This window comes from Amblyomma mixtum, chromosome 3 (genome assembly GCF_055824585.1).
Source record: "Amblyomma mixtum isolate Tamu chromosome 3, ASM5582458v1, whole genome shotgun sequence".
Lineage (NCBI taxonomy): Eukaryota > Metazoa > Arthropoda > Arachnida > Ixodida > Ixodidae > Amblyomma > Amblyomma mixtum.
The window spans coordinates 172,441,453-172,468,637 of NC_143014.1; the positions used below are offsets into that span (position 1 = coordinate 172,441,453).

A 27,185-nucleotide genomic window follows, 5' to 3' on the forward strand; every position below is an offset into this window, starting at 1 on the left:
ATTTATAGTCCAAGAATGCTTATTTTGGCGTCCATTTTGGGCAGTATCAGGATCCTTGCGTGTTGCTTCAAGCCTTCACTGAAAAAAGGGTGCTAGAATCTGTCGGTGCGCGAGGAGAGGGATGTTAGTTCTTTGATCGCAATGGTAAGCCGACCTGTGTTGGTCGTGATTGTCGGTCTGTACACCCCTCTAGGTTAAGATGTCTAGCTGAGGGAGAAAAAAAAAAAGGCCCTCCTATAACTGAGTAAATACAGTACCCTGTTAGACCCGATCAGCATTGTACAGCTACTACGTCACTCGCATTACTTCGCTACTGGCGGCGCGCAGAAGCAAGTGGCCCCTTTATCAGGGCATGCGGCCAGATATCGATCGCTGTGGCCACCACTCCGCACATGCATCTGCCAGTGCTGCTTTTTATCTGTCCATGTGTCCTGCCATTCGATCAGGATAGCCTGCAAGCAACAGGTGGGGCAGTCGAAGGCGCCTCGACGGCGTTCGTGGCCTCAGTGCGCCGCTGGATGCAGTCGGCAGAGGCCAGCGGCCGAGATAAACGAACTCGGAGTGAGAGCGAGGCTCCGTTCTCGGCGTTAAATTTAACGCGCCCAATCCGAAAAGCCTGGGGGCGGCTCGGCAAGCGGAAGGAAGTCGCTGTGGCTGTTCCGGTCGGGAAGAGAAGTGGTGTTGATTGGAGAATGTGCGCGCGAATTCATTTTTTTTCCTTTTATCAATTTATACACCTGCTTCGGCCTCTTCTTGTTCGCCATATGTCTGTACCTTTCGTTCCGTTCTTTTATATCTGTATTTTCTTTCTTGGTCCTTTTCTTTTTGGAAGCTTCGCATGCAGTTGCCGAACGGCTTTCCTTCTTACAGTAGTTGCTTCACTTTCGTCACCGTTGCTGTTGACGGAGTGCGTTAGTTTGTCAGAAATCGTATCTCGGCTGGAGTTATTTGTGATGCAGTTTTTTTTCCCCCTTCCCACTTCGGTGTTCTGACGTCGTCAGAAGCCTGTATGCGACGCTGGATACTGCGACGCATAATTTGTGCCGTCACTGTTTAGAGCCAGCGCATTTGTCACCCAAGAAGTTATTGTTTAAAGGCACACTTTCATTTGCGAATACAATGCCTTGTATCAATATTTGCTGGCGGTGAAGTGAAAGCTACAGCTGGCGCCAGCAAATCAGAAACAAATTTCAGTGGTCAAGCTTTGAGTGGTCGCCACTTTCGCCATCGTTCACCGGGCCATCAGGATTGCTGAAGTGGTAGGCTCGAACTGCAGAATTCGCCTATTGATTTGATTTCCTGATGCGAGCTGCTTAGCTTCCAGTTCAGCGCCACCATATAGTAAGAACGGGGATGGTTCCAAGTTTGTCTCGATGACGCGTATCTGAGCCGTAGCATGATGTCAGGTGCGTGCTTTTTTTTTCCCCCGCAGGCATCTGCTTTGCGTTAAAACCCTAGCAGAAAGTGGTGCACCCGATAGCAGGACAAAAGTGCCACCTACCTGGAAGCCTTCGATGTTCTTGGTAGCCGCATGATCTCAGCTCGAGCTGCATCATGTCTCCCGGCATCTCATTAGGGAGCCGCCGCTGCATGTAGCGCAATCCTTGCCTCCGCAGGTTCGACACGTCTCCTGGGCGAGCGTGCAGAAGCGAACACGCTGACGCGCGATGCCTCAGCTGCGTGCCGCGTTTTTCGTAATTAAAGGAAGAGGTAATGAATCCGGACTTGGCTCGATGAAGAGGCGGGCCAGGGTTAAGGCTTGTCTACAGGGGGCTGGTCGAAAGGCCTGGGACCCGTGTTACGCTACCCGTGTCGCTGATGTGTCATCCTCCATCCATGACTTGCCTTTGATGAGCGAAGTGGCGGTGATTGCGGCTTAGGTGTCCCGTGTCGACCCCTAGACCTCATCTGTCGCCGCCTTCTTGCACGACGCGCGAAACTCTTGTTCCACCCGACGCGCTGCCGACGTCAGTGGTTGGTGCGCACTGCACCTGCTCACGTTTCGCGGTTGTGGCGCGCTCAGCGTCGTTGTGTGACGCGCCTGCATCTTTAACAGCGTGTAAGACGAGTCGTTGGCGTTACTTTTCGAGGATTCGCGCAGTGGCAGTTTCGACGCGGAATCATGTCTCAAGGCAGCGAAGCCTGTACCCGGGACTAGTGGGTCTCCTTGTTCGGATAAGTCGTCAGGGAGCGGAAGGGAAGAGACAGAACGGTGCAGAAACTCAGTTTCGTGCGTGTTTGCATCATTAGGTATACGCAGCGCGTTTTCAGTGATTTTAGGCCTACGAGCGCAGTGCCTGCGTCGTGGGATCTCCGCCGAAAGTGCTGTTGCATAGCTGATCCTGTTTATTGCGTGCATATACGATTTCCCGTCAGTAAAGACGTTTTTACTAATACTACACTTTGCGTATTTATTAGTAGGCATTAGTATTTATGGCGGTGAATGCGATGCGCGTGCTAGCTGCGACCTCCTGAGATTGAAGCACAAAGTGGACGCCTCCGGTGTAATTCCCGCGACGTAGAGTGGTTTTGGTGTTTATTCCGTGCGAGTCTTCTCAAACTGGCGCTTGTGAACGACAACCACAATAAGCATCACAGGGGACTGGTACGTGTGGCTGTCAGTGAAGAGTTGTGGCCAGGAATTCAAAACGAGAGAGAGAGAGAGAAAGGGATTTTAATGAGGGAAAGGTGGAGAGGCCGGCCGGAGGTAACATGGCCCTGGCAGTAAGGCGTATTTATTAACCAAAACCGAAACCGTAAGTAAAGAGCGCCTCATGGTGCGCCCTTTTTTTTTTTTTTTTCAGCCCAAAAAACTCCCTTGCCCTTCTCTCTCCGTGTCCCTGATTGTGCCGCAAGGTTAAAAGTGAAGTTTGTCTGGCACTTCACAGCGCATGCTTCTGGCATCGACATGGCGTGTACAGAGCGTTGTCAGAAGTACCGGAGCGTTCCGCGCTCGGAGGACGACCGGCAAACTTCCATACACTGATCAACCTGCACAGCGTCGTCGAATTGCCAGAAGACGGACTTCAGTGCTCTCGGTATTTTTTTTTAGTTTGTGATGGTGAATGACAACTTATCCTGAATTACTAAATCAAGTTAAATTTATATCGCAGAGCAGCAAGAACGAAGGTAGCTTAGAAGCAGCACGTGCCGTAATTTTCATATTTTAGAAGCATATTCCTATCTTCGTCACTAATACCATGAGTCCTAACCGGGGAAAAAGTAAGGAAGCGACCACTAAGGAAAACCTGTTGTGATATATTTAATATCAGTACTTCCACGTGTTAATTTAATTTTTTTTTTTCTGGGTGTGTGTGTGTGTGGTGGAAGAGGAAGGGGGTAGGCAGCTTGGGCTATTTATTTCTGGGGTAGATATAATCGCTGGAAAACACAGCTCACTGTCGAGGGAAGCTGATGGATCGGCAAGACCAAGGCGCGCGCCTAAACGGCGTGTTTTTGGTTCCTTGCATCGAATGTCATGTTTTCTTCATGAGTGGTTTCTAATCCCGGCTGTCAGCGACAGTGCCCAAACTTCAGAATGCGGCCTTTTCGGCTCGTGGTATTTCGTCTCTTTGCTGCTCTTCGTTTCTTTCATTTTTTTTTTATTTTCTTCCCTGCGTTTGCGTGCCATGGCAGTTGTGCGGGGTCGTTCTTCTTTTTTTTTGTAGACGTGATTTCGGCGCCAGAGTTATTTCGCGAGTGAGCGTTGTCGCAGGCAGGAAGTAACTGCACGATCGCCAAGTTTTCTCAGTCCCAGCCGCGAAGTGGGAGCTGCCGTGATCCCCAATCCTCCATGATCCCATCTCGAAAGGCCGCTAATGCTTTCGCACTTTGGGATCACCTTCATGCTGCGTGTTCCCTTCCCCGATGGGTTAGCTAAAGTGGGGATTGCCCTTAGCGTGCAGCTACTTCGTTTTCTCTTTCTTTCTGTTTTTTCCCCCCTCCGCCAGCGTTTGAATCTTCTGGAAACACCTCGATTGGGTCGCTACTTTCTCCTGCTTCCTATACACTGCCTTCTAAATGTTTTTTATGGATTTTCGTACCCGTTTTTTATAGCTTCATCTCACTTTTCTTTCTTCTTCCTGCAAGATAAGGCTTATTTTCTTTACACGTTCGTAGTTTGTTAGCTTCGATCGCTACTGCTGGGCGCGAAGCTCCGTATTTGTGCCATAGTTATTACGTTAAAGTGTTAAATTTTTCGCGGCTGTTGCTAACATTTTTGTCCATCAAGAACTGCAGGACGAAGGAATCAGTTTTGTCGGGCAGCGATCTTGCCGTCCGCGGGTTGAAAGGAGGGAAGGGGCTGCCCGTGGCAGCGCCTTTCGGAAGGTGCATTATAAGGAGGTGCTGAAATCACGTGCTTTGCACTGCGTTCTGTTGAGCAGTGATCTGAAAAAGCGCGCATAGTTTCACAGTGTGGGCAAACTGATGCGCGAGGGCACGTTTATGCTATCTGTAGCATAAGATTGCCAAATCCGAGACCCTGTTCGGGCTGTAAGGAGTTAGGAAAAATGGTAATAAGGGGCCCGTTGCGGCACATACGCAAGAAACCAACAGTCTTTGAAACGAGGGAGATCATTGGGAAATATTTTTTATTCGTATAAGAATCGTAATTAAGTTACAATTCATATATTAGATGCTTTGACAAAAAGTGGAGGGAAAGACAACTCGCTATGGATGGCAACCGAACCAGTGACCTCCGCACGTCGCGTACGGTTCTCTACGGTGGGTTCCCGCACAAAAACCCTTATTGCACCTCCCGATCCACATGGTACTTGCACTCTGGGAAAACCATTTCTTTCAAACTGCAAGTGAAATGAAAAAGTGTTGAACTTAAATTTAGGACAACGCAGCGAGCTGCGGAAAGGAAATGACATGTGTAACGTTAAGAGACAGGAAGACAGCAGAATGGGTGAGGGAACAAATGCGAGGTAATGATATTCTAGTTGAAATCAAGGAGAAATATGCATGTACGCGGCATGGGATGCGAAGACAAAGTAATCGATGATCCCTTCAGGTAACGGAATGGATTCCAGCAGAAGGCAAGCGTAGAAGGGAGTGTCAGAACGTCAGATATGCTAGTGTTCCTATAGTGTACGCTCCCTGCTGGAGCATACCGGGTACACGTTCTGCAATCTTTTAAAATAGACTTTTTGTGTCAGAAGAGCGCTTTTTTTTTTCGGCATAGCAGGGTCAGCGGGTGCATCAGAATAGAGCTAAGACGTGCTATCTAGTAGTAGGCTGTTTAATTAACTGATATTGAATAGTTCACTTTTACCTATTACTGTTACGCTCTTTATTTATTGAGAGGCTTGTAGCCCACTGTAAGTAATATCCATATCAGTTTTCAGAATTTCGAAAATGCAGTTACCCTCGGCGCTGTGGCACACCAAATTTTGGCTATTGCGACGAGTTACGTGCACTGAAGGGGTTGCTTTGCCTGCAAGTCTTTAGAAAGTGCATACACTTTGGCGGGCGCGCACAGACGGAGATATAGATTATGTTAGTGTTGTTGATGCCGTCCTAACACCGCGACTGCTTGTACAATGTAAGCAAAGCGATTGATATCGGAAAAATGAGGTGCCACTTTCAAAATTTCCAAACTGCAATCTTTGCCGGTGCTGTCGACCGTATACTTCCGTGTGAAGCAGCTGAGATGGTGGTGGTATTGACAAAAGATAACTTTGGTGATTTCTAGGTGGAACGCCGACCTGGTTAAGCGGCCCAAAAGTGAGGCCATTTTTGACGGTCACGACAACGTGTTTTCACCGACGACCGGTTGTTATCTCTTGTAACAATATATAGTGTGTTTCACCTAAGACTTAACACACTTTTTAAAAATAGGCTTTTTTATTTAGAAGAGCGCTTTTTTCAGCATAGCATTTTCAGCAGTGTAGTACGTCGGAATTTCGCTAAGACGCGCTAATTAGCAGCCAGGTCAAATATTATTGAATAGTTAACTTTTAAATATTACTGTTAGGCTCCTTAATTATCGAGAGGCGTGTAGCCCACCGTAAGTAACATCCATATCAGTTTTTATAATTTAGAAAACGCGGTTACTGTCGGCGCTGTGGCCGAACAAATTTTGTCTACATCGCGGCAAAATACATGCGCTTTCGAGAAGCTTGCAGGCAAAGCAACCTCTCCAATGCACGTAACTCGTCGAAATAGCCAAAATTTTCGAAATTCTAAAAACTGTTATAAATATTACTTGCGGCGGGCTAAACGCCACTCAATAAGTAATGAATTTATCAGTAATAGTTAAAAAAGTTGACTATTGAATGTTAGTTAACCAGCCTGCTAGTTAGCACTTCTTGGCTGTATTCTGAAGTACTTCACCGCTGACATCGTTGTGCAGAAAAAAACGCTGTTCAAGCTCAGACAGCCTACTGTTAAAAATTTTAAAAATTGTGTACAGTCTTAGGTGAAACACCCTGTATAACTGAGGGGATCTGCCTCGAGCAGTCCTATGGTTGCTGGGGGCAGGAGGTGTGTCTGTGGAGGCATGACAGACACAGCGAAAATAGCGCGGAACACGCGGAAAACCTGGCAGACGAGTTTATTGCACTTCGCGACACACTTCGCAACACGCGTCCTACCTTTTAAGGGAATCTAATAGCGAGCATCAGATGCGTTATTTCGGAAATGAGAAAGTGCCGGACTTGACAGCAGACGCGTCAGCACGCACAATGCCCCTGTTCCGACAAGCGCCGCAGCGAGCGGAGCGAAGGAAGAAGAAAGAAAACTTGCAAGACGATTACCACTAACGCGAGATTCAGCGACATCTGTCGAGGTATTTTCATTTCGCGATATGTAGAGGTAAAAAAATTTGATAGTGTCACGCATATATTTGCAGCTATAGACCCCTCTTTTTATTTTACAAACATACTCGCTCTTCAATGAGCAGTCGTCAAATTGCGCACAAAAAACAGCAAGGCACAAAGAACGACACGGGCGAGAGCGCTTTTGTCCGTATCGTTCTTTCTTAGTGCCCTGGTGTTTTTTGTGCGCAGTTTGACGATCGAAAAAAATCAAGCACCAAGTAGCCCAACGTTCTTTCTACCTTGCCGAAATTCAAGTAGCGCTTCTCTTCCAGTCCTTGATAACCATGAAGGAAGCCTTGTGATCTGATAAATGGCAGGAGATGTGTTCCAGGTGTTGGACCAATGCCTGACTCATAAAGACGAGCTGTGTACACGTATTTCAGGAAGTGTCTCAGCAGTGGGTGGAGCTAGGAGGGAGAGAAACTGCGCTCTCACTCATGACATCACTGGTTTCGGACCACTCTTTGTGGTGCGTTGTCATGGCGCTCTCCGGTGACTTTATGTGTAACGTCAATGCAACTTCCTCATCCTTCCACGTTAACTTCCCCTCGAGTGGTTACCGCGGTTACCACTTTCCGATTACGTGACTCTACAACTAAACCCATGGAACAGGCCTTTAGCAGCTGTCGCTGCAAAAGGTTCCAAAAATCCGGTCGTCCGTTTTCGTTGCCAAAAGCTTGTACAACTTGAGACCGCACGGGCTCGTTCCTAGACGTTCACAGCAGCAACTTGCAACACTTGAAACCGTATCTTCGTGCACAAAATGTGAATCAAAATTTGTTCAATGTTCTCCGTGACCCGGCTGCTGCATTGAACGTCTCCCGCCCTGAGTATGCTAAGCTTGAGAACTTCACAGGCAGAGCGTTCACTTCATCAGGGCGTGTAAAGTTGAGGAAAGCAGCGTCTGTTTCCCCATGTCCCGCGTAGTGGTCGAGAAACCATTCGATATACTTGAGGCGAAAGCATCCGCGCCACAAAACCTGCCGAGGAAAAATATACCCACATTTTCTCCATTCATCCAGACAGGCTTCTAAGAAAGTAGAGCCTTAGTTCTGAAGGTCACGCTGTTCTAGAAGTCACAGATCAACTTGAAGCGGAGAAATGAAGACGGCAAGCGTGCGCATCAACGTCGCGGGCATGCTGACGGCAGCGGGAAAGGCATGATCCCGGCTCGCGCTTAGACAAGGCGCATCGAAAGCAGTACCAGCAGTGATGCGTCTCCCGAGTCGTTCAATTCGACCAGGGCTAGGAGAGGAATAGAACGCCAACTTTGTGCTGCTGCTCTCGTATATATTTTTTCTCAACATCCTCCAAGTTTAACGAGAAATGATCGCGGCAGAAGGGAAGTCTAAATCGTTAGGGGGAAACTTGTTCCACCTTGCCGCCGAACATGCGGCGAGCAAGATAGCGTGTCCTCAAATGTCAGCCGCTGTGCAAGAGCATTCACACGTTCTTTCGTCTCTGAGGAAGACGGAAAAAACACAATCTGAGTGTTAGAAGCCAAAGAAATCCTATTGTTGGCGGCACAACAGGCGGCCAGCTGAGTTTATTGTGTTTTGGTGCTTCGCGACTATGCGCTTTGGATGCCCGCGTGGTTTCGTCTTTGACGCGCCTCGATTTGCAAGCGCGGAGCAGCAGAAGAACACCAAGTGCCCCTCTAAGTGCTCCTCAGACGAAGTTCATGCCGCGGCACGCGCCTGCGACTAGAAACATAATTGAAGGGCACACTTACGCCACAGCATTAATGGGGTAAAGCCGATATATGCGGAATAGGTCACTCTCAACTTTACATTAATAGATCCCCAGGAGTCTTCCTACCACTCCTGGCGCAGTGGTGCAGTGGTTATAAGCGATGCGCCCCTGCCCTGCGATGGCAGGTGCTGCCACCGCGGTGGGTCCTGTGCGGCCCAGGTTGCTCTTCCCCAGCAACCTCTTGCGACGGTGGGCAGGTTTTGATGGCGCCACAATGTCACGTGACCTAGGGGGACCACCTAGGTTGATTCTCCGGGAATTTTTCGCTCACGACGTCGACCACGACGACGCGGGATTTTTGGCAGAACGGGAGCACTAACCTGTGGGCAGCGATGTTGCACGAGCCTTCACGTTATCTGACGCACCGCTCAGCATGTTTGCTTCGTCAAATTACCAGGACGCTGGGCAGCATGACCAACGCTACGAGGTCTATTACTACAGAATTTAAATATGACCGTACGTAACAGTCTCTTCTCATCAGGCGAGACGGTGGCTCGGTGGTGACAGCTGCCGCTTGGCTTGCTGCCGACGCTGCCGACTCCTCGGCGCTCGACTCGCCGCCTCAGCCCTCAAAAGTATCTCACACTGTGTGTGGTTTAGTTCGCTGAAGTATCGAAGTGCTGAAGTGAACTGAAGGCCGCAGTTCTTTGTGTGAACTTCGTTGCCGGGATCAGGAACGAGACCCATCGCAACGCTGGTGCAAACGTAGCCTTCAACGCCCGGCCGGCGGTCGTTTTCATTTCGGCTGCTTCTAGGCTGCACCGCTCGCTGCCAGTAAACACGGGGTTCACATTTACGTCAGTTTACTTCACTTTTCTGTCATTTCGTCTTCAGAGTCCCGAGTTTGAATCGGAGCGACGGGAAAACATTTTTCAACTTCGGATTCAAATATCTTAGCAATAAATGCACCTTTCGCCGCTGGACAAGTGACAACAAAGCCATGAAATGGCAAAATATTGGATTTTGCTAACAACAAAAAAATTATAGAGTTGTCCTCAGTATCCCTTTAATACGAATCCTAGCTGATGCTGTGCGTACAATCTTAATCGGTCTCAGTCAGTGAGGGGGGGGTCCGCTTTTCTTCGGCCTCAGCGGCACGCTCGGCCGCCTTCTCCCTGTCGCGTGCAGCCGCATAAAGGTTGCATCGCTGGTAAGTCCAGTGGTTCGGCGTCGAAGCCGCGTGGTGTGCCATATCCAGGGACACCTTTTGGCTATCGAATTAAGGACCGTCAACCGGCTGACGCCCTACTGCCTTCGAACACTTGGACGCTCAAAACGAATGCACCACACATGAAAGATGGCCGGTGATGATGATAATGACGGCGACTTGATGCCCTTTTCCTTTGTGCCATCGTAGACGCCGCCATCCGTGCTCTCATGGAGTCGCTACCAGCGCCCTCAGAGTAGCACTGCCCGTTATCAGTGCGTTAACTAGTCTGAAAACTTGAGGAACGGAGCTCTTCCTCGGTGTGTACACCTAAAGCGCCGTGAGGAAAGGGATGAAGCGAGGGAGTAGGGGAGAGTAAAGAGTGCAGGTACACATCGCGTATAGTGTGGGGCATGCATGGTGGAGAGTATGATATATGCAGTTATACAAGCACTCCGCATATTGTTGTGGCGACAGCCGAGTGGTCTAAAGCGTCAGGCTAACTGCTTGCTCCCCCACACTTCCACATGAAAGTCCTCTGCGGTGTAATAGTAGTAAGGCGTCTGCAGAGTGGGGCAAGGCGCGCGTGGGGAGAGGGCCAGGCGCGGCCCTGAAACACTTTCTGAGGAGACTACATTAACTCGCTCAATCACTATGCTTCATCTCACAAGTCGTTTGCAGCGCTGTGAAAGCTGTGACGATCTGATCCAGTCAGAACGGCGTGCGCTGCAAAACGTGTTCCTCCGTACCCCTCACCCCGCGACTGATGGCTCCATCCCTGGGAACGAAAGAGCACCAGTGTCCCGCTGCTGCGCGCAGAAGACTCGGCTGACTTTGCGGACGCTATGTTTACGAATGGCGGCGCACCACTTCGCAGCATGCCTCCGCAGTGCTACGTTCGTGCTGACTTTCTCTGTTGATCCTAATCTACCTTTTCAATTACTGCAGTAATTGCGTGCAAAATAGTCACGGCACTGCTCAGATATTTGAGGGACTGTTTGTTATCTTCCTTGGCCCTGATCGGATGAGAGAGCTCGATCTTTCACAGTGCTGCAAGCAACTTGTGAAATGAAGTATACGGTGGGTTGTCATGAGCACCTGAGCCATATATAATACACATTCATGCACAGCAGAGAGCCCAAAATCGCGCGCAAAATTTGTGGAACCCTTTCTGGGGACTATTTCATACTTGCGCCCTCCTCCATTTGACGTCGGTTGATTTGCCTGTACTTTTTTTTGCTTCCCGTTGGTCTTATTGAATTTTTTCCCTTGTACTGTAATCGCCCTTTGTTGCTGTTATTTTGTTGTTACCACTTTGTAATTTTTTTTTTCTTTGTGCACTCCTGCCTTGACCGCCAAAGGGCAGTCGGCAGTATTTATGAAATAAATAAATAAAATAAACTCCTGCGTATGTGGGTTAACAGGTGGCTATTAGATTCTTTCGGACGTCACGCAGCAACCATGGTCGTGGCCAGTCAGCCGCGTCGCTCCGGCGGGTCAGGAAGCTCCGCCCCCTGTGTAATACCCGCGTGCGTCTGCAGCCGGCAGAGGAGCGCTGACCTTTCAGCGTGACAAAAGTGACGAGAGGAGAGGGAAAGGCGCGAAAACGCCGAAATTCAAATTTTGACTGCAGATGACTCAGCTTCTAACTCAATCAATCAAAAAAATGCTTGCTGGAGGATATTAGTGAAGCGGTGTCCGTAATATTGCAGCATACCGCAACTTTATTGAGAGCCCCTTTCATATAGCCTATTTAAAATAATCTTCGCCACTGCGCAGCGCATCGTTCGCTGTGATGACGTGACAGGCATTGTTGGGCGCTCAGTAGCGGCCGCCGCAGTGATAAAACCACGAACGACGACGCGGCACATCAGCTGTGTTGGGAGGAGGGACATGGATGCAGCCAAGGTTGAGGCGGAGTGTGGTCCATGGGACGATGCACGTAAGCGGGATACAAAGAGCACGCAAACGTGCGGAGGGTTAAACGCAGGGAAAACGGGTTCGAGACGCTGCCCGCAGACGTGCCATGAGACAAGATCGGCCAGTCCGAGCCCACACGTTTCACGGGCCATAGATCACTCTTTACAACGCTTATAAAATGAGCCGCCGCGGTGGATCAGCGATTATGGTGCTCGGCTGCTGACCCGGAATACGCGGGTTCGATCCCGGCCGCGGCGGTCGAATTTCGATGCAGGCGAAATTCTAGGGGCGATGTCAGTGCATGGTAAAGAACCTCAGGTGGTTGAAATTTCCTGAGCCCTTCACTACGGCGTCCCTCATAGCCCGAGTTGCTTTGGGACGTTAAACGCCATAAACCAACCAACCTTACAAAATAAAAAAAAGTCAGAATCATCGTAGCGTTATGAGGTGTGTTTTTATTGCGTTAATCTTCGCGAACCATCTAGCGCTTGATCACTCGTCGTACCCTTGAGCGAAGCGTTCGTTAATTTTTTTTTTTAATCTTAAAACTTTTCAGACAAATTTCTGCGGCAATTTATTCTTTAGCAACGGCCCTGGTTTCTGCATGAATTTCGGCATTGGTTTCTGTGTCAGTTTCGGCGTCACCTCCGCTGCGGTTCCGGGACTGTGCTGGACTGAGATTGTCGAGAATGAGAGCCAAAAGCATTCCACGCCAAAAAGTTGCAAGGCTTCATGCGTACCCGCCAAATGAGGTGGGAAACGAGAGCTGGCCTGAGTACCGTTGCTTGGGGCACGCCGCGGAAGGTATCGGTATTCCCGCTTGCCGAGCGAGCTTCGCCGACTAGGCTTCAACTGTTCTGCCACGCTCGGGTGAAGTCGCCTTTCTAAAAATTCAACCAAGCCCGCAGCGCAGGCGCATCGCAGTCTTCGATAGTGTTGCCCTCCACTGAGATTACCAGTCAATGCTCCGATGGCGCTGAGCAGCTAAGCACAGTTTGAGTCGGTCTCGCAGCAAATCCTGCAGCTGTCGCTAATGCTCACCGTAGCAGCTGGTGTGCAGCAAACGCATTCGCCATTCCTTATGCTCACAGAGTCGAACTTTTAACGGGGAGCGCATGCTCAAAAGGAGCTGCATATCTCGTTACTAATATTGACATATCAGGCTACACCGGACGCCTATCGTCAGAGCGATAAGGGTTGGCCCTATAAAAGCTCATCACTAAAAGGACCAACTATAATCGTATTGGGACTGGCGATGCAACTATCAACTTTGGATAGAAAAGCACATCAATGGCTTTGATATGTGGAATGGACCGTGATTGGGAACTGTGGCAGTTTTCCGTGTGTGGCTTCCTCAGTCATAAGCGTGGCGGGAAGCTTGGCGGTCACCGTGCCGCTGTCTTTTCCATGCTTCGCATGGTTCATTTAGCTGCGCATCCAAACTCACAGTGTCCCGCCGTTTCCAGCATTGCCTTCTTGGCGCTGCCTAAGAGACCCGGAGTGGCTTCTTGTGTTTTTCAGTCCACTGCGGTACATGACCGTACAAACCTGCTGTAGCCCCCCCCCCCCCCCCCCCCCTCCCTCCCTCTCCCACCCTGCCTACAATCTCTCTCTTTCTTTTTTTTTGCAGGAACACCATTCGGCATCTCCTGGTGTCAGAAGTTCGTCGGAATTTTCGCTGTTATCAAGGTACTTATGATAGCTGTAACTTTACTGTTTTTTCCTTGGCGCCTTGTACTGCAGTGTGTCTCTCAACGTCCGTCCCTCCTGGCTCCCCGCCCTAGATTCTTTTTCCGCCGCTGGATCGCACTCGAAAAGCATTAGCGCGCTAAATGCTCCAGTTCCACATACTTTTCGTTCCTTTTCCTCTTAGCCTGTGACGAGAGGAAAACGCTGCTCTGCTCACGAGAACACAAACATCCTTGCTCCGGCGTGGCCGGGGGAAACCGCTTTAGACGGTGCAGGCACAAAACTATCTGTTCGGCGGCTCTGGAATTAACAGCGGTGCGACGTGAATGGGAGGAGCATTAATCTCGATTAAGGGAGTTCACGAACCGCCCTGGCTGAGTGCAAACAAAGCGGAGGAAAAACAGCGCACCAACACTAGTTAGCGCTTGCATGTTTAGTGGGGCACCCAGGGATAAAAATAACGCCGCATCGGCAGCCGGCTTCGCCGCGACGTTTTTTCTTCTCTTTCACTCTTCGTTCTCTTCCTCCCTGGCTTCTTTCCTTTTCGGCGCATCGGTGGTTTGGTTTCAATTTCCTTTCGTTTTGTTGCTTCCACGGTCCGCCCATGCGGGCGGTAAGAGGAGCGTGTGGATGGAAAGAGCACCCAGGATCGCTGTCTCTCCTGTATAGAGTGGTCGTATATATAGCCGCGTACGTTATAGTGCTTTAACTGCAGCTGTCTCTGCAACCCCCCTCTTCCACCTGCGTCTCTGGACTCTGCTGCTTATTCTCTGCTTCGCCGCTTTACTCGACGACAGCCTTTTGCGCGGCCTGCGTTCTTGCTTACTCTTTCCCTTCTCTGTTGGTCGGGAGCTCGCAGCCTGATTCTTTCTCCTTTCGCCGCCACCCCCCCCCCCCCCCCCTTCTTTTTCTCTGTCTGCATCTGCAGCAACGCCTTCTGTGCGAGTAAACATGGTTTCACAAACCCTCCGTAAACAAGAGCAGTATGAAGGGTGGGCGCGAAGGCATCGCGTGCTGCTTGCTTGTGTTTCAGTTACTGCGTGCTGAATTCACTTTTGTTGCTTCTTTTTCTAGCGCTGTAATGAACAAGGAGCAAACGCTGAACGAGCAATGAGGGCATCGTGCGACCCCCTTGATGTGCTGAAGACTGGCAGAACAGAGTGCATATCGCGAGGAGGAATAACGGGAGTCGCGTGAATATGCAAAAGGGCGCTATTTAATGTTCGCGGCGGATATAATCAAGATACGTTGCTTGAGGTTCTCATTTCTTCTTCCGAGTTTATACAAACTCATATGAATTAATGTGCAGATGTGCATGAGTGCCGTCAGCTACGATGTGGAATGAACCATGATGGAGGTATAAAGGAAAAGAGGAAAATTAAACTACGCTCATTTAAAACTGGCGTAAAGGAACGCCTGAAAAGAAACAGAGTCGAAACGAGAGACCATCAAGGCTGGTTCGAACAAGCGCGCAGACACGTTGAGAGTGCATGGACTGTATGACTCGTTAAATGCTTTTTATTCGAATTAATTTTCTTGTCGTTTTTTATATTCTTCCTGCAATACCGCGGCTGAAATCGGACGTGGGTTCCTCGCTTTGAGTTCTAATACGCGTAGTTCACAATGCTTTACACGGTTGCGCCGTCTCAGAGGTGCGGATGGATGAAATTTTTGCCTCCGTGCTCGGTTGTTTAATTTCTTCGACGAATGCTTTTGTTTCAATGCTATTTCTAATGAGGAAGCATTATGCGATTTTTGCTATTACAGAGGAGCATAAACGTTGATGACTGCGAAGAATTCATGCGCCCAATGTTCTATGAATGATCAAGAATGTCGATGTATCTGGTTTTCGAGCGTGGGCTTTGTTTCGGCGCGTTGTTCTTTACTTTCTTCGTGCAGTGAATATGAATAGCTTTCTCTCTAGAGAAAAGTGGAAGGGGCAGAACCTGATTGAGTTGGAGGCTGAGCGCTTGACCGGCCACAACCTCCGTCGCTTTCAACCTTTCTTTCTTTCTTTCTTTCTTTCTTTCTTTCTTTCTTTCTTTCTTTCTTTCTTTCTTTCTTTCTTTCTTTCTTTCTTTCTTTCTTTCTTTCTTTCTTTCTTTCTTTCTTTCTTTCTTTCCTTCCTTCCTTCCTTCCTTCCTTCTTTATTTCTTTCTTTCCTCCTTCCTTTCTTTCTTCCCTTCTTTCTTTCTTTCTTTCTTTCACTGTGAGGTTACTGTCGTATTATAGTAATAGTATATCTTAACAAAAGCTCACTAAGTGCCCGCTCCCTCTTCACTTGATCATTTTGTGACCCATAAGAATCGATGACTGCTCTGCTCGTTTGCTGGCTGATGAAACCTGCCGCTTGAGTTCATGTAATCCACTGGATTAGGTGTCTTGTCTCGGGGTTTGGGAAGGTGACGCGCTTCCCTCTAGAGGAGGGGGCGGTACAGCTATCGCGTCCACTCCATCGCGCGAAATGTGCGGGAACTTTTTTTCTACACTCCGCTCAACATGGCGTTTACATGGGTGCGACTTGAGCGCATCGCAGCCAGCTGGCGCATCGGCCGCTGCTATAAGCCACCGTTTACATGGGAGCGCATCGAAGCTTGCGCGATGGTGATGCCGCTCTGTGTGGCAGCTGCAGGCTAGGGCGCCGAGGCTTGGCCAGTTCTGCCTTCGGCTACAGCGATTTCCATTTTCCTGCCGGCTTCGTCATCTCAAGCTCCAAGGAGGCACCCCCACCGACTAGCCTGGTCCACCAGAAGCGCTCTTTTTTTTTCTTCCCCGAGGCTCCCACACTCCCCGCTCGCTTCGCTGCGACGCGCCTTCGCGTTTACGTGCATTTCTTGATTGCTATACTACTCTGGAACTCGCAGTCGTTTGTCGATCTGTCCCCTGATGGGGCAATGACTGCGCTGCGACTCGGTAGTGAAGTGAGACGTTTACATGGCGTCGACGCGAGAAAAGCCTAGTGTTCCTGTATATGCTCTCGCAGGGAGCGTATGCTATGAGGACACTAAAAAAAAAAAATACCTTGCTGCGACTCTGTCGCAGCCATGTAAATGCCGCTGTAGAAGGCGAATGCATCACTTGCAGTACTGGTTCACTGAAGTTACTCTTCTGTTAGTTCTTCTGGAGTTACTCTTCTGGAACGAGCAAAAGTATTGAAAAATAAAATGTCCCTCTCCGTGCCATAACGGGCTTAAAGTGGGAATGCGAATGGGAACGACGTTTCCTCTTAAACGTTTTACTTTAATGAAACTGACCTGTTTGCGCAGTAGGTGGAGACGATTTATTTATAAGCTTCCTGGGCTTTTGACACGTCGGCGGCGCGAGCTCGTTGCGCTTCGTTTAGCTGAGAGGAACGCTTGTCAACGAAGCCTGCCTGGCGAGCTGAAGGTACGCTACCTTCCTCGGAGCTTGCCATAGAACTTGACACATACGAACAAGGAATATGTCAACTGTCACCTGTCGCCCGTCCACATTGTCCATCGTTGTGAATTCGCGACATACCGTTTGCACGCCATGTACTTATTACTACATAGAGCTTGGATATATAAAGTTTGATATCAATATATTCTTAGTAGGCAGAGCTTCCCGGTCAAAATATGTGGCGCCTCTCTGAGCCAGCTCTGTCAAAATAAAAGGGGCTAGAATGTTCGACTTTCTGCCGGCGTCCAACAGTTCCTCTGTTTTTCTGGCAGCTGTTTCGGAAAAAATGGGAAGACATTCGATGGACAAAAAATTGTTTACTGCCTCTAGGTCTTGGTTCAAGCACTTTGATTTGGTCTTGCACACAACTCAGTATAGCTGTTCAAATTTGACCAAATACTAACTGTTGCTAAATAACGACACGCCGAATTCTCAAATTTTAGTGGCGCTAACAAAATTTTGGTTGGCTTTTGAATATGTGTGCATTGATAGCATAACGTGGGAGTAATTTTTTTTCCTTGATTCCTTTGTTATTCGGTGGCTAATCGTAAGATACAGTTGACAGTCTCGGGTCGTGCGCATCTGCCGTCAGGCTGTATGTTTCATTCGAGACTATGCGGTGCAATTAGTTGCGGATGCGCGCTCGCGTCGCCAAAGCTCTATAGAGTAATGCGCCAGCAGGGTGTCATCTTGCTGAGGCATATTGTTAGAAATGCACTGGCAGGTACGTCGTAATTTTGTGCCCAAAAATTGCAGTGGGATCAGGTGGCTTCTGCATTTGTAATGTTTCAGGCGTCAGTTTGGTCCTAGTTTGTGCCTCTGTGAAATGTGTCTGCAGTTACTTGTCCTCACTTTGAGTCACTGGGGCGTTCTGTGATCGTGGTGCTTCGCGGTATTCTGGCGCGTAGGACCGCTTTCCTTTCGCTTTTAGAAATTAAAGTTGACTATACCGTACACCGGACGGAAACAGAATCGAATTAAGCAGCAACTCACAAGCAGTTATCACTTGCTCAAAGTAGCTCACTGCATTAGCATTTGCTGCAAAATAATAATAATAATAATAATAATAATAATAATAATAATAATAATAATAATAACAATAATAATAATAATAATAATAATAATAATAGTTAGGTTGCGCCAGCCTCTAAAGACCGGCTCTGACAAGCGGTAAATGACGTCGTCAGATCGGTATGTTTCGTCGTCTTGTGTACATTTAACTTTCATACATCCGCCACGCTGCGTAATTTAATAGTTACTTAAAAGGCGTCAGTGATGGGAACTCGCTCAAAATTAACCGAGTGCTTAGTTTTCACCGACCGTAAAACAAACATGGTCGACACATCGGCGATTTTGTGCAGCTTCTTTTTTGCTTACCTTCATCGCCTGCGAGTTCATTTTCCCAGGCCAGCAGCAAACGAAGGGAGCGATATTGGGTCACTTTCGATGCCCTCCCCCCTCTCCTTTTTTTCTCTCTCTCCCTGTTCCTTTCTTTCTCCTACGCAACGCTACGAAATTGCTCCTCGTGTCAACGATGGGCAGCCCAAGTGAAAAGCGAAGGATCGCAAACAAGTGTGAAAAGTGATAGCTCGGCGGTGCGAACGAGGCGTGCGCTGTCTTCAGCCGGGATTGCCTCTCCCCCTTTCTGTTCTCCCCTTGTTCTCCAACTTCCTCCTCTTTTCTTTCCTTCCCGTGTAATTACGCAACGGGATGCAGCCGCAAATACGGTGCACGGCCTTTGACGCGCTCTCTGGCTCCTTTCGTTTGCCTGGTTCACTGGTTTCATCAGTCCGCTCTTCTTTTTTTTTTTGTCTTTAATTGCCCGCTCCTGCTGGCTTTGTGATCATTTTCAGGCGGGTATAATTGCCCTTCTCTGCTCAGGCTGCTTTCTTTCCCTGCTGTTCGTCCTTTCTCTCTCTTCATGGCGCGCCTTTTATTCGCGCCAGAACTGCTTCGTTCAACAAATCTTGCTGCATGTTTTCCGCTCCAACTCGTATTGTCTCGCTCCTCCTTTTTTTTTTCTTTTTTTCCCCCCTATGTCGCTTGCGTTCATCCCTCCTGCCCAGTTCTGGTCTTCCCCTTTTTGGGGAGCGATAGACTCTCCTTTTCCCGCCTTTCCCTTTCGGCTGTTTTCGTCTTCCCGTTCGTTGTTCGCTAGAGCCTCTCTCGCGTCCGATTCACTTTTTTGTGTGCGTGTGTGTGCGCGCACTGTCCGGGTTACGGACCCTCCACCTCCTACGCTTCACTTTTATTCTGTTTTGCTTTTTTACGAGCTCTTTCTCGCACGGCGGCTGGAAGTCTTTTGTTGTTTCTTCACTTCGGACTTCTCCGGGCCTCGCTTCTCTGTTTTTAATCGCCCACAGCCGAGGAAACGAGACCAATTAAGGCGCCAATCTGCCACAAAACCGAACTGATTTGAACGTCTGCTCCGCTGTTTAATCTTCTTACCTTTCATTCTTTCCCTGTGGCGCCTTTCGCGCTTAGCTCGCCTTTTCCTCTCTGCTCTGCGTGCGTGTGTTTGCGTGGCCGAAGAGAGGGGCCTTTCTTCGAAGCGGCTATTGATATTTATACGCGTTCTCGCGCAATCTCTCTGTCTGCCGGCATTGTTGCGGGTGAGTTATCTTTGCGCTGGTCGCTACGTTGAAACCGACGGGCTGTGAAAGTGGAGATAAATGCGAAAGAGAAAATGTGCGGGGCATTGTGCCATAACCATGTTGCGTATGCAAATTGCAGTCCACTCACGCGCGCTCTGCACTATGGTGCTGCTGCTGCTCGCTCTCTATTACCGACCAGGTGGGCGCATGTAGGTCACGCGATAGGCCGCGTCCCTCGCAGCAGCCAGGCTCATGAGGGCTCACATTTTACTGTCCTCTGGGGAACTGCAAGTTCGCAGACGTGGAATATTTTCCGACTCTTGATATTCTCCGAAACCAAGTTGACCTGTTTATCTTGCCGCTGGTACGGTGTAAGGTCTTGGATGTTCCCTCTCGTCGACTAGTAACCCCTCGAGCAGGTGAAAATAATACTTCTTTGCGCAGTAGTCGGTTCCAGTGACAGATCAGAAGCGGTGTTCCTCTGGTGACCTCGGCCCTTGTTCTTTTTGCGCGCCTCCCGCTGTCGGCTGCTCTGTCGTTCTTTCCGATTGTTTCCGGCGCGGTGTTCGGGTTGTTCCGCGAGCGCTGGCCATGGCAATTTCTTAGGTGTTTCCGCGGCTCGCTTGTAGGTGGCGCCACGAGGCTTGGCTGCGCCGGCGGCCTTCTTTCCTCGGCTCTGCTGCGCGTGTGCGCGCAGGCCGCGAGGCCGGAGATACATTGTCGATGTTTGTCGTTGCCCAACCGGAGAGCCTCCTCTCACGCAAAAAGAGGGCGGGAAGCGCTGGGCTGGTTGTCTGTGTTCTCGGCTGCCATTGTTCGTGTGCCCCGGCCATTGAACCTTGCAGCCGCCGCCTCACTTACCGGTCCACGGCCATCAATTCGGAAAACTCTTGGCGACCCTCTGATATGTATACACTCTCGGAGGACAGCCGAGAGCGCGCTCTGGCTTGTTCTTCGGAGCCACTCAGACGAGGGGAACGGCCCGCTCAGTACACTGGCCCATCTCGAACTAGTATTCAACACGTTTGTTTCGCGTGGGCTGCGCGTTTGCCGATTTAACAAAGATGCGCTCGTGTCACTTGCTCACATGCGCGGCTCTTGCGCAGCGCCTTCTCCGAAGTTTGTGCAACGGCAGCACTTGGTGTAAAGTTTCTGGTTCCAGTGGTTAGCGGCCGAACGCTTGTCTTGTTTCGCATTTCTCAGTGCAGGCGGATGGGCCTTTTTTGCCTTTGTTGTTCTTATCAAAGCTGTGAAAGTTAGGTGGGCGGATGAGATTAAGAAGTTTGCGGGGATACAGTGGCGGCAACTGACAAAGGACAGGGTTAATTGGAGAGACATGGGAGAGGCCTTTGCCCTGCAGTGGGTTTAGTCAAGCTGATGATGATGATGATGATGATGATGATGATCAAAGCTGTACCAGAAGCTACAGGCTTTTTTTTTTTTGAGCTGAAGTTTTTGTGAATGATAATAGCGAGGAATGCTGTCATTTTGGAAGATTTCCTATCCTTTGAATCTTACGAAGCTATCTGCTTATAATGGGAAGTTTTGCAGAGTTTTGTTTTAATGAAAGCCATAAACGGAGCAGAACCCTTCTTTTATAGTGCGGTGGCATTGCAGCTACAAACTCGTCCACATGTGCCTCTGAAGCTGTTCAGTGCCTCGTGGCTCTGCGTGCATCGTTGCCTCGTAACTGAACCGATACCCGTATACGTTCACATTTCTTGTTCGAGTCACGGACATACGCTGGTAGTGAGCCAGTTACTTTCTTTTATGGAAGTGCATGTTTCCGGTATAGTAGGGGCGATTCCGTTTTGGTGGGCCGGGTTGAACATCGAACGCCTGTCTTCATTCATATTGTAAAGTCAGCGATATGATCCGTTTGTCTTTCTATGCCCGTGTCCCAGTGTTCAAGCTGGCCCATCCAAACGGCATTTGCGTTAATCCAGTGACATATTGACGGTAGGTACCATTCGCTGACAGAACTTTTCTGGGCCTACGCATTATTTTTTCTAAGCACTTTAGTGTTACGTACGGAACTTCTCAAGTTACTACTTTTTGCCTCCGCAAAAAAAAATAAATAAATAAACAGCGAAATGTATCTATAAACGACGTAAACGTGCACACACACAAAAAAAAGACCATGGAAGTGGATTTAAATTTTGGTGTCTTAAAACATGGCGTCGCAGTAAAGGTTGACCCTCTCGGAAGATGCATCGCATACCGGGCTTACCGCATGCTCATCATTATTTGAGTGCAGTATTAAGCTGTTCTGCAATAAAACGTTGAAGTTACTTGCTGGTCCATTTATCGCATTTACTTCTTCTCGGAGAGCAACTCAGGAAAAAAAAGGAGAGAGAGATCAAGTGCTGCGCTTATTTGACATTGTTTAGCGCAAACCCTGTCACACTGGCTTGAAAAGGGGGAAGTAAAAAATAAAATAAAAAAGATGAGCGTCGCGATAGGCACTGCGTCGCCTAGCCGCGCTCGAGCGGCTGCGAAACCGCGCGAAGAGGGTGCCCTGCAGCGACTGAGCGAAGGTGTTACATGTCGCGATTGATGAAGAGGTGTGGAAGAGGAGCAATATTGGGGAGGGGTCTTTTTCCGAGAGCATCTTGCCTCGGGTGCCTGAATCCCATCGAGCGTTCGGGCGCGCGCACAATCACTATGCGCTTGCTTGGCGCTTTCGCATTCCGGTTTCTTGCTTCTTCTGCAATTTTTTTTTTGTTCTTGCGTGAAAAAAAAAATTAACGAAAGAGTGGTTTCTGCGGCTCTCGAACGCTGCACTGCCTCGGAGACCACTTTGATATTCCTCCGGGAAGGCAGGCGCGCCACACGTTTCTCCGGAGTGGGGCGACATTCTTTTCTCTCCCTTCTCATTTCTTCACATCGCGCTTGCGCCGTTGCATCACACTGGGGTATTTCCGTGCCGTGCAGTGCGTTGCTCAGCGATGAAGGCGAGAGTATGAGGGTGGCTTTCCGACGCGAATTGTTGCCACATCGCCGCAGTGTAGTGACATTATTTCACGCAGAGGCAGTCACACTATACTGACGCCCAGTTCGTCTGGCCGCTTCGTTTCCGAGCTACCCCACTGCTTATGCCCAGCCCACCCACGCGCCCACATTCGCCTGAGCGGCCGGCTTCCTAACCTTGATGCCTCGCTCGTCGGATGTTGGCGGAAACATTCCGCAGAGCGTATTCATTCCGAGAGCATTACGTCTGAACCTATTCGCCTTGGCTGAGATCTTGGCTTCCGGATGAAGGACAGCAGTTTCGAATTCGCGTAAAGCGATATTGGTTTCTCTTCTTTATTTCTTTTTCACGCGAAGCGCGCGAATAACGGTGTGGCGGTTTTGCACATAAGCATCGTCTAGATGCTTTAATTGGTCGAGAAATATTTAGAATCCGAGGAAGTCATAAGGGACGTGGGGCGCAATGTTCGTAGATGATATGAAATTAAGATACAACTAGACTACCCAGTCTGAGCGAGGAGTTAACGCGGGTCTTTTCGTAGGCATATTCTCACGTGAATCGGCCTCCGTGAAAGTATGGACGAAGCACGTGTGCATGTTTTCAGCATGAAGTAACTCTTTATTTTGAACTTTCTGCTCGTCCTCTGACGAAGCAGTTCCTTGACGAAATCTGCGTGTCTCACATAAGTTTCACAAAATGTACTTTAAGGGGACATATATCTGTTGCTGCAAAGCACGTATCATGCAGCGTCCCATCGAGCGCCGGAGAACTCTCGTTGGGGCGATGGCACATTGCACCACTGGCCGCATGGAACGTGTACCGCGGCGTAGACCTCGCGGTGATCCTGGTCGCCTGACCGCGTCTCGTGGACGCCCCTGGGTCGCCGTGGGTGACCTGTTCACGCCGCGAACACCTCAGGGGGAGGGGGGTCTGCGATCTGCATGCTGGCTTCGTCCGTGAGCTTCTCGCACGCGTTCGCCCGATTGTTGATCGCAGGGGGTGATTCAGCCGCGGGTGCTGTCGATGTACGCCCCTTATCGGAAGGAAGCGAGTGGTCGCAAAACTTCTCCGCGAGGTGCCATCGTGCGCACCGGGTCCGGGCGCAGAAATCCGTGACCTGAATCGGGGGCCTGCGAGTGCGACTCGCCTTCTCGTCGCGAGATTGCGCTGGCCTTGGTTGGCTCGCCCGCGCCTCTTGGCCCCCTTGTCGCCGCTGCGGTCTTGGTGCTGGTTATCGCTCTCCCTCTCGGCCGGGCCCTTGGGGAGTCTCGGGAAGGAAAAGCGTTGCACCGCCGCGACAGTAGCGCGATACTGCGCGCCATATTACGCAGGCAGGCTGGGCCCTTTCGCACGCGCCCTCGCTTTCTTTCCCTTCCTCCAACCTAATCTTATTTGTACCTTTTTTTTTTTGTAATGCTTAGCGTTTAGAAGGCCAGCCCATAGCACTCTCCTGGTGTATGTTCGGCGCTCGGTATAGCTTCGATGGTGATGCCCATATCAGTCATGGGACTGATATGGGCGTTTGGTATGGGCGTATGCCCTCGCCGTAATAAGCTCGATTCTTTCAGCGCAACATGTGGGAAACAAGTTTTCCGAAGTGCACATACATATTAATCTGCTGCTATATGTACAGTTCATCTGTGAACGACCAAGGATGAGTTTCCGCAAGACTGACTCAAGAAAGAGGATGTGGATAGCATTATACGGGGTATCAGAGTCTACACCTCCTTCTCACCGTGACGTCATGAAGATGCGGTGGCGCTGGTGTGTGTAGCGACTTCCGTGCAATAAGCTGAAACAGGTTCTGCCTGCCCGTGGCCACCGCAGCTACTACCCCGACTGCTCGGCTCAGTCGTGGCCGCGCGCAGTAGGGGCAGCGTATCGGCCAGCTGCGTCACTGTAGGATGCGCCTAGTAGCAACAATGGGAAAATTTAGGAAGCTTCCGTAGGTCTCTCGCGCAAAGATACCGTCTAGGCATTGGGCTGCGGTACTAAAGTGCTAAGTCTGGGTCTCGACGCTGGCTGACTATGCGATATTTTGTTGTGGGAAAGTTGCTATTCCCATTCGCGGATACAGCAAAGGTGTACAGTACTCTTAAAATCGCGCATGCAAAAAAAAAAAAAACGCACAGGCTTAGCTATGCGCGTATGTAAGTAAAACAGCGCTAGACACGGGACAAAGGAAGAACAACACAGCACAAGGCGCTACTAGCAACTCGATTTTTATTCCGCCGTAAGCGAAATATATATCTGGAAAGTAAGACAAAAACATTAAGATAAACAGTACAGACACTCAGATACATAAAGTGTAGTCATTGCAGGTGCATGCACAAGTCACGAAGTTAGATAGCGAATTTCTTTGTCAAGTAGCTTAATGGATGGCTTGCTGGCGCGCGTAATTGTCGTTCGGTCTCGTTTTGGTGTGCACGGGACGCCAGCCGGCTCACTCGCTGCTTAGCAATGCGTTCTTTTGTGGCTAGCATGTAATGTGTTACTGTTTGTGGAATTTATACGAACATGTAACGTCGCACCACGGCGCTTCATATTTAATTGGCACTATGCGTTACTAATTATCATCATCAGCAGCAGCATCTTGACTGCGCCCATGACAGAACAAGGAACTATCCCATATCTCTCCAATTAACCCGTTCCATGCCAGCTGCGGCCACCGTATCCCCGCAGACTTGCTAGTCTATCTTTCCACCTAACTTTCTGCCACCCCCTTCTACGCTTACCTTCACTTGGAATCGAGTCCGTTACCCTTAACGACAATCTGTTATCTTACCTTCGCACTACATGGCCTGCCCATTCCCATTCCTTCTTGGTTTGGTTTGGTTTATGGGGTTTAACGTCCCAAAGCGACTAAGGCTATGAGAGACGCCGTAGTGGAGGGCTCCGGAAATTTCGACCACCTGGGGTTCTTTAACGTGCACTGACATCGCACAGCACACGGGCCTCTATAATTTCTCCTCCAAAGAAATTCCAGCCGCCGCGGCCGGGATCGAACCCGCGTCTTTCGGGACAGCAGCCGAGCACCATAACCGCTGAGCCACCGCGGCGGCCCATTCCTTCTTGATTTTGACGAGCATGTCATTAACTTGCGTTTTGTTCTCTAACCCTCTATGCTCTCTTCCTTTTTCTTAACAGTACACCTATCAGTTTCCTTTCCATAGGTCTCTGTGTTGTCCTTAATCTAAGTTTAACCATTTTCGTTAGCCTCCACATTTCTGCCACATATTTCAGTACTGGTAATATATTACCGGGTGTTTCACCTAATTTGTTCTGCAATTTTTAAAGATAGGCTTTTTGAGTTAGAAGAGTGCTTTTTTTAGGCATAGCATTGTCATTGGCGTAGCGCGTCAGAATACAGCTAAGGCATGCTGACTAGTGCGCTGGTTAACTAATATTGAGTAGTTAACTTTTAGACTATTTCTGTTAGTTTCTTTATTTATTGAGAGGCGTTTAGACCACCGTAAGTAATAGTCCATGTCAGTTCTTAAAATTTCGAAAATGCAGTTGCCGTCGGCGCTGAGGCCCTACAAATTTTTGCTATATAGCTCAAAAATGCAAGCGCTTTCGAGAAGCTTGCAGGTAAAGCAATCCCTACAGTGCATGTAACTCGTCGCAATAGCCAGAATTTCTTGAGCCGCCGGGACTTCTTAGTGCTTATGGCGGTGCTGCTGACTCGAAAGATGCGGGTTCGATCTCGGCCGCGACGGCCGCATTTCGTTGGAGGCGAAATGCTAGAGGCCCGTGTACTGTGCGATATCAGTGCACGCTAAAGAACCCCAGTGGTCGAAATTTCCATTGCACTTCGCTACGGCGTCCCACATACCTTGAGTTGCTTCGGGACGTTAAACCCCAATAAACCAAACCAAAATTTGTTGGGTCAAAGCGCCGACGGTAACTGCGTTTTCGAAATTCTAAAAACTAATACGGGTACTACTTACGGTGGGCCACACGCCCCTCAATAAATAAGGAGACTTGCAGTAATAGTTAAAAAGTTAATTATTCAGTATTAGTTTACCAGCCTATTAGTTAGCACGTCTGAGCTGTATTCTGATTCGCTACTCCGCTGACAATGCTATGGCGAAAAAAAAAACGCGCTTCTAACTGAAAAAGCCTTTTTTTTTTAAGTTGCAGAGCATCTTAGGTGAAGCACCCGGTGCGCGTTTCTCTTTAGGGATATTGGTAAACTGCCATTCATTATGTGAGAGAACCTGTCAAACGCGCTCCACTCTATTGTTATTCTTCTATTTATTTCACTCTCATGGATTTATTTATTTATTTATTTATTTATTTATTTATTTATTTATTTATTTATTTATTTATTTATTTATTTATTTATTTATTTATTTATTTATTTATTTATTTATTTATTTATTTATTTATTTATTTATTTATTTATTTATAAGCACAAAAGCCGCCATCTGTCCATCCATGGCACGAAATTCCTCAGTGGCATCATTATTCTATCGCATGACGTCAGCAGTAAACGATAAGGTAGTGAAGTCTAGAGCAAAGAAGAAAAAAATTAAATTTTTTGTGAAGGTGCGGGCAATTGATCCAAGGACCTTCAGATTGCGAGGCGAGCACGCAGCGCATAGGCCACAAAACCTTCTTTTTTTTTGCTTATTATCCCATAGGCCACAAAACCGCGTTGCTTCTTTTTTAAACATGGCATTTATTACACTGAAATAATGTCCTATTTACATGAGCTATTTAGAGTGTTTTCAGGAAACGGCACGAAAGACATCTCGAAAAAGGCAGAGCAACTGAGCGCTATACACGGGAGGTAAGGATGAGCACGCCACCGAGAGGGAGTACCACTCCATTTTAATCTCTGCATACACTTCCCTCAGATAAAC

At 48.9% G+C, this 27,185-nt stretch overlaps 1 protein-coding gene across 4 annotated transcripts in view; it reads left to right on the plus strand.

Moving 5' to 3' along the window:
* LOC149352726 (TOX high mobility group box family member 3-like) overlaps window positions 1–27,185 on the plus strand; it is a 387,363-nt gene that overhangs the window by 101,638 nt on the left and 258,540 nt on the right. For 3 of the 4 annotated variants that reach the window (XM_089581938.1, XM_089581939.1, XM_089581934.1), the window contains one exon: window positions 13,274–13,332. The gene's annotated coding sequence lies outside the window, so the exon portion shown is untranslated. Of the gene's footprint in view, window positions 1–13,273; window positions 13,333–27,185 lie in introns of those variants that run through there. The other variant, XM_089581937.1, reaches the window with a different exon arrangement.